A 16399-nucleotide genomic window follows, 5' to 3' on the forward strand; every position below is an offset into this window, starting at 1 on the left:
CATTTTAAGATAGTTGCAGATGGATATGCCATAACAAAAAACAGTAGAGGGAAATTGCCTGTAACCCTTCACCTAGTTCCTACAAAGGTATCATCTTGCACAACTGTGTGTGTGTGTGTGTGTGTGTGTGTGTGTGTTTAGTCACTCAGTTATATCCTACTTCTTGCGACCTCATGGACTGTAGCTTGCCAGGTTCCTCTGTCCATGGAATTTTCCAGGCAAGAATACTGGAGTGTGTTGTCATTTCCCACGCCAGGGGATCTTCCAGACCCAGGGATCAAACCTGCGTCTCTTGCATCTCCTGCATTAGCAGGCAGGTTCTTCACCACTGTACCACCTGGAAAGCCCTTGCACAACTGTAGTACCCAGCAATATATATTATATTGTACTATATACACTGTACTATAACTACAGTACTGCAACTAAGATATTAACATTGAATTGTATAATCCTCCACCTTGTTCAGATTTCATGCAGTTTTACATGTACTTGTGTGTGTGTGTGTATTGACTCCTATGCAGCTTTATCATATTGTAGATTCGTGTTACTACCATAGTCAAGACACAGAACAGTTTCATCATCAGGACCCCTCATGTCAGCCTTTTATAGTCACATCCACCCACCTCCCTCTCAGACCGCTGATTCCTGGTTACTACTAGTATGTTCTCCATCTCTATAATTTTGTTATTTGAGAACTATTTTATCAAGGAAATCATACAGCATACATGATTTGGGGGCTTGGGTTTGTTGTTGTTGTTTTGGCTGTGCCGTGTGATTTGTAGGGGATCTTAGTTTCCCAACCAGGCATTGAACCTGGGCCCCAGCAGTGAAACCATTGAGTCCTAACCACCGGGCTGCCAGAGAATTCCCCAGTGGGTAACCCTTTGGAATGGACTTTTTCACTCAGAGTAATTCCCTTGAGACCCATCCCAGTTGCAGTGTGTATCCATGGCTTGTCCCTTCTTTGTGCTGTGTTCCATGTAGGATGTGCCACAGTTTATTTAACCAGTCACTTGTTGAAGGACATCTTGGTTGTTTCCAGTTTGAAGCTATTACAGATAAAGCTGCTACAACACTGGTGCAGGTTTTTGTGTGATGATAAGTTTCCATTTCTCTTAAGTAAAGTCTAAGATAGCTGGATCGTATGGTTCAACACGTACAAGAAACTGCCAAACTGTTGTCTCGATTGGCTGTATCCCTTTACATTCCCACTAGCAATGTGTAAGCAATCCAGATTCTCTGCATCTTCTCCAGCATTTGGTATTATCACTAGTTTTTATTTTAGCCGTTCTGATAGGAGTGTAGTACCAGCCTGTGGTGGTGTTTTAATTTGTGTTTCCCTAAGAGAGTTCCAGAAAAACATCTATTTCTGCTTTATTGACTATGTCAAAGCCTTTGACTGTGTGGATCACAATAAACTGTGGAAATTTCTGAATGAGATGGAAATACCAGACCACCTGACCTGCCTCTAGAGAAACCTGTATGCAGGTCAGGAAGCAACAGTTAGAACTGGACATGGAACAACAGACTGGTTCCAAATAGGAAAAGGAGTTCGTCAAGGCTGTATATTGTCACCCTGCTTATTTAACTTCTATGCAGAGTACATCATGAGAAACGCTGGGCTGGAAGAAGCACAAGCTGGAATCAAGATTGCTGGGAGAAATATCAATAATCTCAGATATGCAGATGACAGCACCCTTACGGCAGAAGGTGAAGAGGAGCTAAAGAGCCTCTTGATGAAAGTGAAAGCAGAGAGTGAAAAGGTTGACTTAAAGCTCAACATTCAGAAAACTAAGATCATGGCATCTGGTCCCATCACTTCATGGGAAGTAGATTTTTGGGCTCCAGAATCACTGCAGATGGTGACTGCAGCCATGAAATTAAAAGACGCTTACTTCTTGGAAGAAAAGTTATGACCAACCTAGATAGCATATTCAGAAGCAGAGACATTACTTTGCCAACAAAGGCTAAAACTTTGCTATAGTTTTTCCAGTGCAGGTATGGATGTGAGAGTTGGACTGTGAAGAAAGCTGAGCACTGAAGAATTGATGCTTTTGAACTGTGGTGCTGGAGAACAGTCTTGAGAGTCCCTTGGACTGTAAGGAGATCCAACCAGTCCATCCTAAAGGAGATCGGTCCTGGGTGTTCATTGGAAGGACTGATGCTGAAGCTGAAACTCCAATACTTTGGCTACCTTGTGCGAAGAGTTGACTCATTGGAAAAGACTCTGATGCTGGGAGGGATTGGGGGCAGGAGGAGAAGGGGACGACAGAGGATGCGATGGCTGGATGGCATCACCGACTCAATGGACATGAGTATGAGTGAACTCCAGGAGTTGGTGATGGACAGGGAGGCCTGGCGTGCTGGGATTCATGGGGCCACAAAGAGTCGGACACAACTGAGCGACTGAACTGAACTGAATGGCTCATGATGTTGAATATCTTTTCATGGGCCTATTTGCCTTTTGTATGTTCTCTTCAAGGAAATGTCAGTCTGTTTCTTTGGCCCATTTTCAGATTGAATTGTTTGGTGTTTTTTTTACTTCTTTGTTATGAGAGTTGTTTGTGTGTTCTAAATACCATATTAGACTTTTGTTAGATAGGATGTTTGCAAATATTTTCTGCTAATCTGTAGCTTGTCTTTTCATCATCCTTGCAGAGTCCTTGGTAGAGCAAATATTTTTTTAGCTTTTTATTTTGTATTGGGGCATAGCCAATTAACAATGCTGTGACAGTTTCAGGTGAATACCAAAGGGACTCAGCCATACATATCCATGTATCCATTCTCCTCCAAACTCCCCTCCCATCCAGGCTGTCACATACAATTGAGCAGAGTTCTCTGTGCTGTACAGTAGGTCCTTGTTGGTTATCCATTTTAAATATAGCAGTGTGTATATGTCCATTCCCAGCTCCCCAACTATCCCTTCCCCCATCCTTCCCCCTGGCAACCATGAGTTTGTTTAGAGCAAATGTTTTTATTTTTTATGAAAATAAAAAGTGAAAGTGTTCGTCGCTCAGTAGTGTTCTACTCTCTGCTAGGCTCCTCTGTCCCTGGAATTCTCCAGGCAAGAATACTGGGGTAGGTAGCCATTCCCTTCTCCAGGGGATCTTCCTGACCCAGAGATCAAACCTGGCAAATGGGCAGGCAAATTCTTTACCAGTTCATCAGTTTTTCATTTTGGGGGTCATACTTTTAATTTCAAAGCTAAGACAAAATAGGTTCCTGCCTCCTTTAACTTGCAGTGTCTGATTGTGGGTCCCGAAGGCGGGGGTGAGGGGACAGGATGGATGTTGGATTGTGAAGCGTTGTTCTTCCAGCCTCTGTCTAGTTTAGACTCAGGAGGTGTGTGTCATGATGAGTTGTTCTTAAGGTTATGGCCCCAGGTTAGACCTGGTCCTACAAGGACTATAGGATGATGATGGTGTTAAAAAAAAAAAATCAAAATCTCTGTTTTCAGAACCATCCACAGTACCTCCTGACACAAAACTTTTTTGCACATGAGATCCTCTGTTGGAGCACTCTCCCCTGCCCCCAGCTTCCTCCCCCTTTGTCCTTTTGAGCTCATCCTGCAAGGCTGGCCCTTCCTCAGAGCACCTCCCCAACCCCTGCCTGTCCCTCCTTCTCCCCAGGTGTGTCTCGGCTCCTCTGTTGTCCATTGTACTTGCTGTCAGAGCACTTGCAAAGCAGATATGTCAGTGTGAATGTAAACATCCACCCAGGATTCATGATGGTCTCATTGAAGTCTGTTTCCCTCTAGTCCAAGGTTTCTCAACCTCGACCCTCTTGACGTTTTGGAATGGACAGGTCCTTGTGCAGGGCTGTCCTAAGCCTTGGAGGGTGTTGAGCACCACCCTGGCCTCTGCCCACTAGATGCCCATAGCACCCTACCCTCTACACCCAGTTGTCATGACCGAAGACCTCCAGCTGTTTCCAGATGTTCCCTGGGGGACAGACCACCCCAGTGGAGAACCGCATCACTAGACTGTTCCAGAGGGTAGGCGCCGAGCCCGTTCTGTCCAGGTTCTCCCCCTAGTCCTCCTGGCACACCAGTGCCTCGTTAATATTTGTGAAATTGATAAATGGAAGAACGGTACCTCCTCATTAAACAGGTCTTTATGTGGCATCCTCAGAAAGACCACCTGATTTCAAAAGAACCAAATGGGTTTCGTTGTGAATTTGAGCCTTCGAAATCTAGAGTTCCTCTTCTTAGCTGAGTATGGTTTCCTTACTCCCTTCCCCTGCTGCCTGGAGTAAGGATGCAGGAGTCTTCGACTTCCTGCCTGATTAAAGCCCGCATCCTCTGTTAACACTGCCAGGGTAGGGGCCCTCAGAGCCTAGAAAAAGCATCTCCATCATTCCCAGAGCTAGGAGGTCTCCTGCTACCTCTGAATGCTCCTTCTGAGGAGCATCTCTACGGGCAGAACGGGAACCTCCTGCAGGTGGCATTTTGCGGGTAATTTGGCGCAGGGCTTGCCTGGAGACGCAATTCAGCATTCATCAGCTGAGTCACCTCCCCTCTCTTGCTGGCCTCTGCTCCCTTTTCATGAGAAAAGGGAGGAAAATAGAGGTTTGGGCTCAGTTTTGCTTAGCTAAGCATGTAACTGAATATAATTAGTTCAGAAACATGCCAAGGAGTAAGCGCAGTCAGCCGTAAGTATAAATGTAGGGTATGTGTGAGCAGTTTAGGCTTTTCTCTGTACCTGGCAGTTTTGGTGCCGTGAGCCTGAATGATAGAGTGGGCTTTGCTTTGCATGCGTGCTCAGTCACATCCAACCCTTTGTGATCCCATGGACTGTAGCCTGCCAGGCTCTTCCATCTATGAAATTTTCCAAGCAAGAATACTGGAGTGGGTTGCCATTTCCTTCTCCAGGGATCAAACCTGCGTCTCTTGCATCTCCTGCATTGGCAGGTGGATTCTTTACCATTGAACCACTGAGGTGGGCGGTGGGGCGGAGAAAGAAAGGACTGCTGGGTGTGGAGGAGTAGGCAGTGGGGAGGGGGCAGGCTGATGGGGGTAATAACTGGTTACTCCTGCTTTATGGGAGGAACATCAAGGGTGAGCCGCAGCAGAGGGAGGCTCGGGCTGGTCCTCCCGCGGTGCAGGAGCAACTGGGCCTGCTGTTAATGCCTTCCGAGCTGCTCCTTGCAGGGGGCTCGGGGTGACATGGGCACCACCCCCTGCTCCAGCCGCAGAACTTCACAGGCTTGTAGAAGAGCCCGATTTGATAAGGCGGCTGACAGGCCACAGCTTTATCTAATGGTAACACAAAGCTTCCCGTCTGGGATTCCCAAAAGGGATGGGCAGGCTGCCTTCCTCCCCTAGGTAGAGAAGCCTGGGGTCCAAAGTTCCAGGGAGAGTCACTGTGACATTTGTCGCTTTGATAAGAAACAAGTCTTGTGATCGGACTGAAGCGTCGATTCTAAGTTAAGGAAAGTCAGTCATGACACACGAGGGAAGAGTGCACATGTGTGCTTTTTTGTGCTGGAACAGCCTTCTTATCCTCAGCACAACTAACATTTGGGGCTGGATGACTCTTTGCAGTGGGGAGCCGGCTCAGGCAGCGTCCCTGGCCTCAACCCGTGAAAAGCCAGCAGCACCCCCTCCCATGTACAGCAAACCCAAACATCTCCGGACCTTGCCAAATGTCCCTTGGGGCAGGGGAGGGGGGCAGTGTCACTCCCCCTCCCAGTTGGAACCACGGCCCTAGAGGAACAAGCATTCTGTTCAGTTCCTGTGCTCTGTAGAGCTGTGGTCACTTGTTTACTCTGAGTATTTGATGATTTAAGCACAGGACAGAGAGGTAGAAAGAAGGCAGTGTTTCTTTACTCTTCCCTCAGCTGACCCTTTAAACTGCATCCCAAGAGTCAGCATGATAGACTGGCTAAATGTGTCAGTTTTCAGACATCTTTTCACCTTGTATGATCTGTATGAGCTGGGAGGTTTATTTAATTTTTCTGGGCAGAATGGTGTATGTAACCTCCCAGGCACTTACAGCCCACTAAGATTGTGGGCTCCAACTCACAGTGGCAAGCCTCTGAAAATAACGGGTCCATAGAGTTAATATCAAAGCACACAGAAGCTGGAGGAAAAGGGCACAGAGCTGCTAAGAGGTCACCCACAGTGTCCCTCCCTTGGAAATTTAGGTTGCAGTGACCATTGCTGTTGCAATTATCTATTGCAAAGAATATTGTGGTGATTTTGCTATGAGAAACAACTCCACAGTGAACCTTTTTAGGCTCAAATCTTTTATAATTATTATTGTTACTTTAAGATTGAAGAGCTCTTACTGTTCCAGTAGGTATACACACTTTTAAGAATTTTCATACCAAGAATTGTTTTTCAGAAAGAATTTTATCAATTTACACTTTCAGCACTTACTGTTCACTCTTTTTTTTTTTTTTTAAGCAACAAGTCTAGAGAGCATTGATTTCTGACCTATGAATTGAAGACCTGTAGACGACAACAGAGTTATTCTCAAGGGTCAGAAAAGTCATGTTCCTGGTCTAACTTTCAGTATAGACTGAATAAATAATATCTCAAAACATGATTGTCTTAAAATGTATCAAGATGCTACTATATATAAATAGAAATAATTTGCATTTTAATGGTGTTTATGGATTCATGGTAGTATTTTATTGTGTCTTTTCACCAATACTAAAAATATAATTAGTCATGAAGCATCCATAATACTTTTCTTAGGTCTCAAAAATGTGCTGCCTTGTTCTAAAGATTGAGAACCACCAGTCCGTATCACTCTAATATTTTAGGCTATTGATTAGAAAGTCATCCATATAAACTGTTGTGTCTTAAAGATTTGTCAATAAGGAAGTCTATAGGACTTGACATCACATGTAAAACATTTAATGGCCCAAATCAGCAGCCTAAAAAAACATCTCACACAACCATTAAAGGTTTTTTGGAACATACTTACCTGCCTCCCATGCTCAGTTGCTCAGTCTTGTGAAAGTCTTTGTGGCCCCATGGATGTAGCCTGCCAGGTTCCCCTGTCCGTGGGATTTCCCAGGCAAGAATACTGGAGTGGGTTGCCATTTCCTCTTGCAGGAGATCTTTCTGACACAGGGATAAAACCCATGTCTCCTGCATCAGCAGGTGGATTCTTTACCACTGCACCACTTGGGAAGCCCTACCTATCTCCACTCCCACCATATAAAACCCCTTCTTTCTCTTATAAAGATTTGGGAACACACCAGCACTGTATTGCTCTGTGTAAATAGTCTGGTGGTGGTTTAGTCACTCAGTCGTGTCTGACTCCTGCGACCCCATGAACTGTAGCCCGCCAGGCTCCTCTGTCCATGGGATTCTCCAGGCAAGAATACTGGAGTGGGTTGCTGTCTCCTTTTTCGTAAATAGTCTAAAGAAGTTGTAAAGATACAGACAGGGCTCTATTAAGGTGGAAGTATTGTTTGACCTGTTTTCTTAGCTCGATCCTTGAGACTTTCTTAATAGCTATTGAAATGAAAATCAGAGACTGTTTGAGCATCAAGGGAGACGAAACAACATTTACTGAGCCCCCTCCTCTGAGCCAGGCACTGTGCTCGGTCCTGTCTGCCTTTCTGTTGTGCAGATGGCATTCCCATGACCACCCTTGAAATTTGATTTCTAATACAGTAAATGAGAAAGCTGAAGTTGATAAAGATTGTGACTTACCTTGGATCTCTTCGTTAGTGGATGGTAAAACTGGGATTTGAGCCTTAGATAAATTTACCCTGACACTTAGAGGAAAAGAAAATAAATGTCTCATTATCTTGTATTTTAAAAATTGGACAATTCTCAATTTTTAAGAAAAGAACCATAAAAAAAGAGATGGACAACTAACAAAACCCCAATTACCTTCTTTCTCCTAGCCTTTCCCTTTCACCCCAAAAGAGATTTCAGAATGAATGGTGTGTGGATGAAAGGCACTTGGATGTCGGTTAGAGTGTACTTACAATGTGTGTCTCTTGGTTGAAGGAACCTTTTAGACGCTGATGCCATACATTTCCGTGGCTGAACATTTCTTTCCTGGGTATTTTTAGGTTCCTTTTTGGCAAAGGGAATTAGTGTCACAGATCAAGCATTTGCTTTGAAGTCTTAAAAAATTTAAGAAAAAATCCAAAGAGGTCTCTCTAAGCCTCTCTCCAGTAACCTGAAAGGAGACATTTTAAAACCACCAAGCTGCTGTCACTTTGATCAGTTGGCATTTCCTGTTTGTTCTCTTAAGTCTTAAGAATGCTAACTCATTCAGATAACACTCCATACCTTCCCAAGAAGGATATCAAGATGCCCTTTCGTTTTGCTTGTTTATCTAATTTTCTATCTTAAGAGAATGTGGTAGATATTTGGAAACGAGGACAGATTCTGGTGGCCATATATCAGTAATGTTTGTAGAGGTTTGAGGGACTGGAGTCCCCCTCTCTCCATCATAGGACCAGACTTAACCACAGTTACTTGTGCTTTAACAGCTACAGTCACTTTGCAGACACGGAGTTCACCTCCGTAGAGCAACTTCTGAAGTTCTCCAGGCTGCCTCTTGCCAAGTACCCTTACCAGTTGGGCCATTGCCTGTTGGCAAAGCATTGGTGAGAAACATTGGCCTGATGGCTAGGCAGCACAGTCCTACTTCAGGCCTCTTAGAGGTCTCAGTCCAGCAGCCCAACACCTTTCCTTCACATTTACTTCTTTGGGAAGCTCTATCAAGAAATCTGTTGGGAGATGTCATGATTCTAATATAATCTGATGTGCTGTTCTTTTTCTCTACCTCCTGTAGCCCCCTGCTAGAAGAATTGGTTAATCCAGAGGCAAATTAATGAAGGGTCTTAGTTTCTAAGAACCAGGATCCTAGAAGCACTGAAATCAGAAGGATATTAACCATTTCCAGTTTCCTAATACTTGAGAATATGTCAGCGTTTATCAAGGGGAGGGAGCTGATTGTCATGCCTCCCCTCTCCCCCTCATAAACTGGGGGACTCTCCTTGTCATGCTGTGGGCCAGTTGTTCATTCTAGGAGCTTGCATTGTTAGGGTCTCACTCAGGATGGGGTTGATCCAGGAGACTTACCACCTCCACATGAGAGTGATCCGTTTTAATTATCCTAGCTCAACTTCTAATGCCCAGCTCATACCCTCATCTTCTCAGCATCCAGGACTATAAGGGCTGTATAGCCCTGGGAAGCAAACCAGTTCACATGTAAGCAATCTGTCTTCCATAATTTGAATTTTAATATTTGGCTGTAGTCCAGAGAGAGATGTAAATGGATTTTGTATTTTTCCATATTGTTGTTGCCCAGTATCCCCACGGTTAATTTAGGGTTTATTTGATCAGGATACTAAGATTGTGGTCTCTAAATACTGTCTCCCACTAAAAGGAACCAGAGTTCCCTAGAGAAGTATCTGGTTCCAACTGGGACAGGAAGTATGTCAAACAAGCCTAGAACATCTTGCCAAACCAGAAACAAGGGAGCTATTGAGACTGCAGGGTCATATAAAAGGTTCAGGGGCCAGCCTGAAGAGGCTTGTTCTGAGCACCAATAAAAGTAATAGTATCTCAGTCAATCAAAAGCCTTAAAATATGTTGGAAAACATGCGTTCATAATTATACTAAGCAAACAAACAAGGAAACCCCCTCTGGTTAACATTAAGAATTCTGGGTAACCAAGTCATTATTTGGAGAATGATATAAGGAATGGATTATTGCCTTTGCTATACAAACTGAACCTCAAGACAACCAAATAGTTGGTTATGGGAAATTTCTTTTTACAGAAATATTCCAACTAATAAAGAAAGAAAGAATTACAACAGCACCATTTGGCAAGCCGTAATAAAACAATGCACTTAGGCAATGATCATGAGTAAGTGCTAACATCACAAAAAAGACACAGACAGCCTCTGTCTCCTGATTCCAGCCCCTTGTACAAAACCTCTGTGAAATACTCTTTCAAAAAAAGAGATTTAAATCTGATCAGCCTCTGGAGCAGAAGTTGGCAAACTTCCTGTGAAGGGCCAGGTAGTAAATGTTTCTTGGCTTTGCGGTCCAACGGGGCAGCTGTCTGTTCAACTTGCTGTAAGAGCTTAAATGTGACCAGAGACAAAGCAACAAAGCGTGGCCAGATCTGACCCAGGAGTTTGCAGACCAACGTTCTAGGTCCAAGTATGGATTTACAGAAAGGAAGGAAGACAGAGGAGCTTGTTAAACAGCATCACATGAATGCAGTTAGCAAAATCTCAACTGGGAAATGATGGAACAGACAAATTGGTCTCTTCAAAGAAAGACTTCCCCAGGAAAAAGTTAAAAATAAAGTAACTAGGGAAAGATTTTTAAAAAGACAAGAGACATGTCAACCAGTTGCCAGGTATGGAGCTTATTGAGATCCTGATTTAATTATTTAGATCCTGATTTAAATAAACTGCAAAAATGGAAGACAATCGGGGAAATTTGAACACTGATTAGATATTTAACATAATAAATAGTTATTAATTTTTGAGGGGGATAATATGTGTATGTATTCCTTGGGTTTAGAGTATGTATTGAAAATACTTTGAATTATATACTGTCTAGCATTTGCTTCCAAAATAATCTTTGATTTTAAAAGAAAATAAGCCACAAGTTAACAGTTATTTTATCTGGATGTTAGGTATTGAGGATTTATTTTTGCATATACTTGAAATCTTTTATGACAGAAAGATTTTTAAAATATATACATTTTACCAAATACATCACTTTAAACATATTTTGGAGAATAAGAAGGGATGGAGCATTTTTTATTAGACACTCCTGTGTCCTCTTAAAACAGATGGGAATCATCTGCCTAAAAGTTGGCACCAAAAGTCTTTCCAGTGTTTTTCCCCCAAAACTGTTTATAGACATCTTATTTGTTATTTTAAATAGACTCGGCAGATATTCACATTATTTATCATTTGAGCTCACAAGTATATTACTTATCATTTGCTCACATGTTATATGTAAAAGATGTTTTGTTAAAAAAAAAAAAAAGGAGAGAGAGAAAGAATTTATAAGACTGAAAATAAGCTTCATCTTTTGTGACCAGCTCCACTGGTCCCCCGTTGTTTAACTGATGAGTGATTGCAGGAATCTGGCCACAAGGCCTTTCCACAAGGGAGGTAATGTGAGTGACGGCAACTGGCGGGGATGAGGCGGTGGGGTGCAGTGGGAGCCAGGGATGCAGAAAAGCAGGCGTCAGCTCCAGGGGTGGTTGCTGTGCGGGATGTCTGCCGTGGGAATGAGGGCCCTGTGTTACCAGATGCCCATCAATTTTCCTTTTTCCTGAGAAGAACTCTACATCTAGATTGTATGTGACATCTTCTAACTTTACTGGCCTGTTAGGAACCAGGCCGCACAGCAGGAGGTGAGCAAAATGTCTGTATTTACAGCCGCCCCCCATCACTCGCATTACATCCCAAGCTCCACCTCTTGTCAGAGCAGCCGTGCAATAGGTTCTCACGGGAGTACTAACCCTACTGTGAACTGTGCATGCAAGACAGCTAGGTTGTGTGTTCCTTATGCAGGTCACCCTAAAACCATCCCCCCACTCCCATCTTCGGTCCATGGAAAAACTGTCTTCCATGAAACTGGTCCCTGGTGCCAGAAAGGTTGGGGACTGCTGGCCCGAAATATTTCTAGAGCACCTTGTATTCCAGACCAGACCCTCACATGGCTGGATTAGACCTCAGATTTAGCTTTCCTCCCCAGTGGCAGGGCCCTAAACGAGAGCCTGAGGGCATGGGGGTTCTAAAGTGCTCTGGCCCTGCTTTCTGTGAACTTCCAGTCTAGTTGGGAGGGAAAAAAATACTTGAAAAACAAAATGAGAGATGCAGATAGAAAATGCTGTGGGAATTCAGAGAAGGGGGTGGCTAGTCCCATCGGAGACAATAAGGGAGTACTTCCCACAGGCCGTGGAAGGAGTTGGGGGAAGCTCTGGTGTGCTAGGTGGAGGGCCAGGGAGAGAAGGAATGCCGCAGACAGGGGCAAGAGCAACACCCAGCCACGGGAAACCAACCGTTTAAGAGAAGAGTTGGGGAACTTTCCTGGTGGTCCAGTGGCTAAGGTGCCACGCTCCCAATGCAGGGGGCCCGTGTTTGATGCCAAGTCAGGCAACTAGATCCCATGTGCCACAACTAAGAGTTTGCACACTGCAACTAAAAAGGATCCCACAACGAAGACCAAAGATCACATGTGCCACAACTAAGACCCAGGGCGGCCAAATAAATGTAAGAGATTTCGGCCAGTGGCCCTCCACGACCCACCAGGGAAGGGTTTTCAGGCCGAGATAGTGTTCTGCACAATCAGATGAATAGTCAGCAAACAGTGGGAAGCATGGCACTGAAATTTGGCTGAGCATGTGAGCTGCACATTGGAGCCATCGTCTTCCTAGAAGTGATGGTTGAGTCACAGGCCCTGTAAAGAGTGTGTTTCTTTAATGGCTGCCCTTGATAGGTGGTACATTTATATAGGTGGTCAGAGTGCTCTCTGGGTCTGGCACTTGCAAGACTGATGGTGGTTTAGTTGCTAAGTTGTGTTCAACTCTTGCGACCCCATAGACTGTGGCCTGCTGGGCTCCTCTGTCCATGGGATTCTCCTGGCAAGAATACTGGAGTGGGTTACCATCTCCTTCTCCAGGGGATCTTCCCGACCTAGGGATCAAACCTGCTTCTCCTGGATTGCAGGCAGATTCTTCCCTGACTGAGCCACCAGGGAAGCCCTGTTTGCAAAACTGCCAACCCATTATTTACAACACTGTGTGTGCATGCGTGCTGAGCCGCTTTAGTCGTGTCCGACTCTCTGCAACCCTACAGACTAGCCCACCAGGCTCCTCTGTCCATGGGATTCTCCAGGCAAGAATACTGTAGTGTGTTGCCATTTCCTCCTCCAGGGGATCTTCACGACCAAGGGATCAAACCCACGTCTCTCGTGTTTCCTGCATCGGCAGGCAGGTTCTTTACCACTAGTGCCATTTGGGAAGCCAGATTTACAACACTAAATCTCACTTAAAGCTCAAAAACATTCCTCACTCTGGAAAGGAAAGATTTGAAGTCAGAAACAAGAAGTTCATGGGGAAACAGAAGCCCACATTTGGAAGGATATACCTATAATAATGGGCTTCCTTGTGGCTCAGCTGGTAAAAAATATGCCTGCAATGTGGGAGACCTGGGTTCAATCCCTGGGTTGGAAAGATCCCTTGGAGAAGGGAAAGGCTACCCACTCCAGTATTCTGGCCTGGAGAATTCCATGGACTGTTGCAAAGAGTCGGACATGACTGAGTGACTTTCATTTTCACCTGAAATAATGGCTTTATTTATAGGTTTGTGATCTCCCTACAAGAATGGCTTAAAGTAGAGACTTTTCACTACTATGAAAAGATTATTCAAGAAATGGGAGCCTGGTGGGCTGCCGTCTATGGGGTCGCACAGAGTCGGACACAACTGATGTGACTTAGCAGCAGCAGCAGGATCGTCCATATTGATGCTGTGTAATACATTTGGGCGACATCTTTATTCCTTCTTTTACCTGAACATTTAAAGTGTGATTTCTTTCAAAAAAATAAAATAGGATGTTATTATGTTCCTCCCATAATGAGAATCTCTTCCTTCTAGAGAGTAAGCATTTCAAAGCCTGATAACTCTAACAGTTATTTCATGTAAAAGACTGTTTGAAGATGAATATGTATTCATATCAGGAATGTTATCAGCCGATAGTAATGTTTGGATTAATACTCACTGTCCTGGCTACAGAACTTTGGGAAGAAGTAAAAGCTTAATCTTAGACACGCGCACAAGCCAGGTAAGTTTAGACAGCTGAGCATTTAGCCTATGAAACTGAGGCCAAGAAGAAGTTCTGCCCAGAACATCAATCACAAACAGCTCTGATTCCAAGTTCTGCACAGCCCCGGACCCTGTCGCAGTGTACTGTTATGAAACTACACACAGACATCTCTCAAAAACTTCCCAACCCAAGGAACCAAGAAAAACACCCCTGGCAGACTTCCCCCACTTTATAATGAAACTGTTCTTTTAGCTAAAATTCACGACCAAGCAAAATTCTGCTAAATAAGGTGGCTGTTTATTTGGGAGACAGTCTTTGCTGATTCCAAGACCTTGGAATGTAGCTTTTCCTGGTTACTGATCCTTTCTACCCGTTTTACAATCTTCTACATAAATCTATAGTGTTTGGGTAAATCAGCTTTAAGCTAGCAGAGGCTAAACCAATTTGGTGTCCTTTCTGAGTATGCAGATTCAAATATTTGCTAATCCGGGAGAATTTTGTTGGGAGGTTTGGGGAGTATGGATTATGGCACACTGAAGGCAGCTGCCAGAGTCCACCAAAATGCGAGAGTCAACAGTTCACATTGATTAAGTTGGTACCAGTCACCGGATTTGGCCCATTTGTAACAAAGATGGTACTGACTATTTTATATTTATGCTGGCTTTGTAGTATCTCAAAGGTTAAAGCAGACATTTATTTCCAGAAAAAAAAAAAAAAGAAGGGAGGGAGAGGGGATGGATACAGTGTCTAATGTCTAATTTTTAGATGCATTGAGTAAAGCTTCCATAGTCAGGTTTGGGAAGCTCTGCATTGTCAACCAGGCCAAAAGAAACTCAGAGGATTGTTGTGGTATTAGAGCCGGTCCAAGGTGCCAAAGTCGGACTAGGCCACCCTGGCCATAGGAAAGCCCTGAGTGGGAGTGTATGTAGGTCACTTACATGTTTTGAATTTAGACAGGCTGTATTTACACTCATTCTACAGTTAAGCTCTGAATGTTCTGAATTTTTTGTAATGTGCTTGTTTCCCAATATAAAGAATATTCCACCATCACCTTTCACTGATGGCCTTAGTGGTTCACCTTGGGGCCCTGCGTGTTCGGTGGGGAGCAGGTGAGGAAGTAGTGGGTGCCTCTTCCCACTCCAGTGCATTTTACTCTGTTGGAAAATGTTTGAAGCTAAAAGTGAGTGAGGCTCAGGACTAAACAGAATCATTTTCTTAGGACTTCCCTGGTGGTCCAGTGGTTAAGAATCCACCTGCCAATGCAGTGGACAGGGGTTCAATCCCTGGTCCAGGAAGATTCCATGCTGTGGGGCAACTAAACCGTGTGCATAACAGCTGCTCAAGCCTGCGAGCCTAGAACCCGTGCTCCACAACCAGAGAAAGCCTGTGTGCAGCCAGAGAAATATAAATAAGATACATTTTTTAAAAGGAATCATTTTCTAGTCATGCTCAATAACATTATTTTGATGCAATGAAAAATAACAAAAATAGAACGTATATAAGGCATTAAGTTTAATCCCACATGCATTTATTGAACACCTACTGGAGTGGGGAGCAGGAAAAGTAAATAGAGAGGAAGGCAAGAGAACACGGAGCTCCCCATGTGGCTCAGTGGTAAAGACTCCATCCGCCAATGCAGGAGATGTGGATTCAATCCCTGGGTTGGGAAGGTCCCCTGGAGAAGGAAATGGCAACCCACTCCAGTATTCTTGCCTGAAAAATCCCATAGACAGAGGAGCCTGGTGGTTGCAGAGAGTCAGACACGACTTAGTGACTAAACAAGAACTAAGGGAACACACACTCCCGTGTTGCCTGATGCTGTCCTGGTTCCGTTTCCTTCCCTGGAGCACATGGACACTATTTTCCCCTCCAGGTTACCTCTGCTAAAAGGCTCCCCTCAGTCTTATTCTCTGAAGACACACCCTCTACCTTCCCCATGCAAATACGCATAGTGTCCATGGTATTCTCCAGGCAAGAATACTGGAGTGGGTGCCATTTCCTTCTCCAGGGGATCTTCCTTCCCGACCCAGGGATCAAACCCTGGTCTCCTGCATTGCAGGCAGATTCTTTACCATCTGAGCCACCAGGGAAGCATGTAACAGGAGGACCAGTTGTTTCCTGGAGAAACTTGTGCCCATCAGGAGCTCAGATCTAGGGAGGAGCCAAGTTAGCCACACCTTGAGTTCTGTGCTGGTTTTACCAGTTGTCACTTCCAAGTTCTTGTTTAACGAGAGTATTTGCTTTTCCATAAACACATGTAAATTTCATACCTCTTACTTGTCACAGCCAAAGAAAGCTCAGCAGTAATCAAGGAAGAAAGCGTATTTCAAAGGAATCACCACAACTGGCAATATCTGTAAACAATGCCGTCTTCACAGTTGCTGAATTTGCCGATTGCTTTGCCCTCTTGCAGGTTTACATTTATTTTCACTTAAATTTAGTTTCATTAAGCATTCTTTAGTTAAGAAAATCATATGCTTATCGTAAAAATCATGTACGTGTAGTTAATAAGATAATCGCAGCAACCTGAGAGATTCACTCCTTGTTTCAAACCCTCCAGTGGTTTCTCACGACCTGTAGAATGAAATGCAAGAGCCGGACGGGGCTTGACAAGCCCTTCAG

General features: G+C 44.2%; 1 protein-coding gene across 1 annotated transcript in view; it reads left to right on the forward strand.

Moving 5' to 3' along the window:
* SERPINE2 (serpin peptidase inhibitor, clade E (nexin, plasminogen activator inhibitor type 1), member 2) overlaps positions 1–16399 on the forward strand; it is a 70576-nt gene that overhangs the window by 22593 nt on the left and 31584 nt on the right. The window lies entirely within an intron of this gene.

Source organism: Bison bison, unplaced genomic scaffold (assembly GCF_000754665.1).
Source record: "Bison bison bison isolate TAMUID 2011002044 unplaced genomic scaffold, Bison_UMD1.0 scf7180017864068, whole genome shotgun sequence".
In the NCBI taxonomy this organism is placed as follows: Eukaryota; Metazoa; Chordata; class Mammalia; order Artiodactyla; family Bovidae; genus Bison; species Bison bison.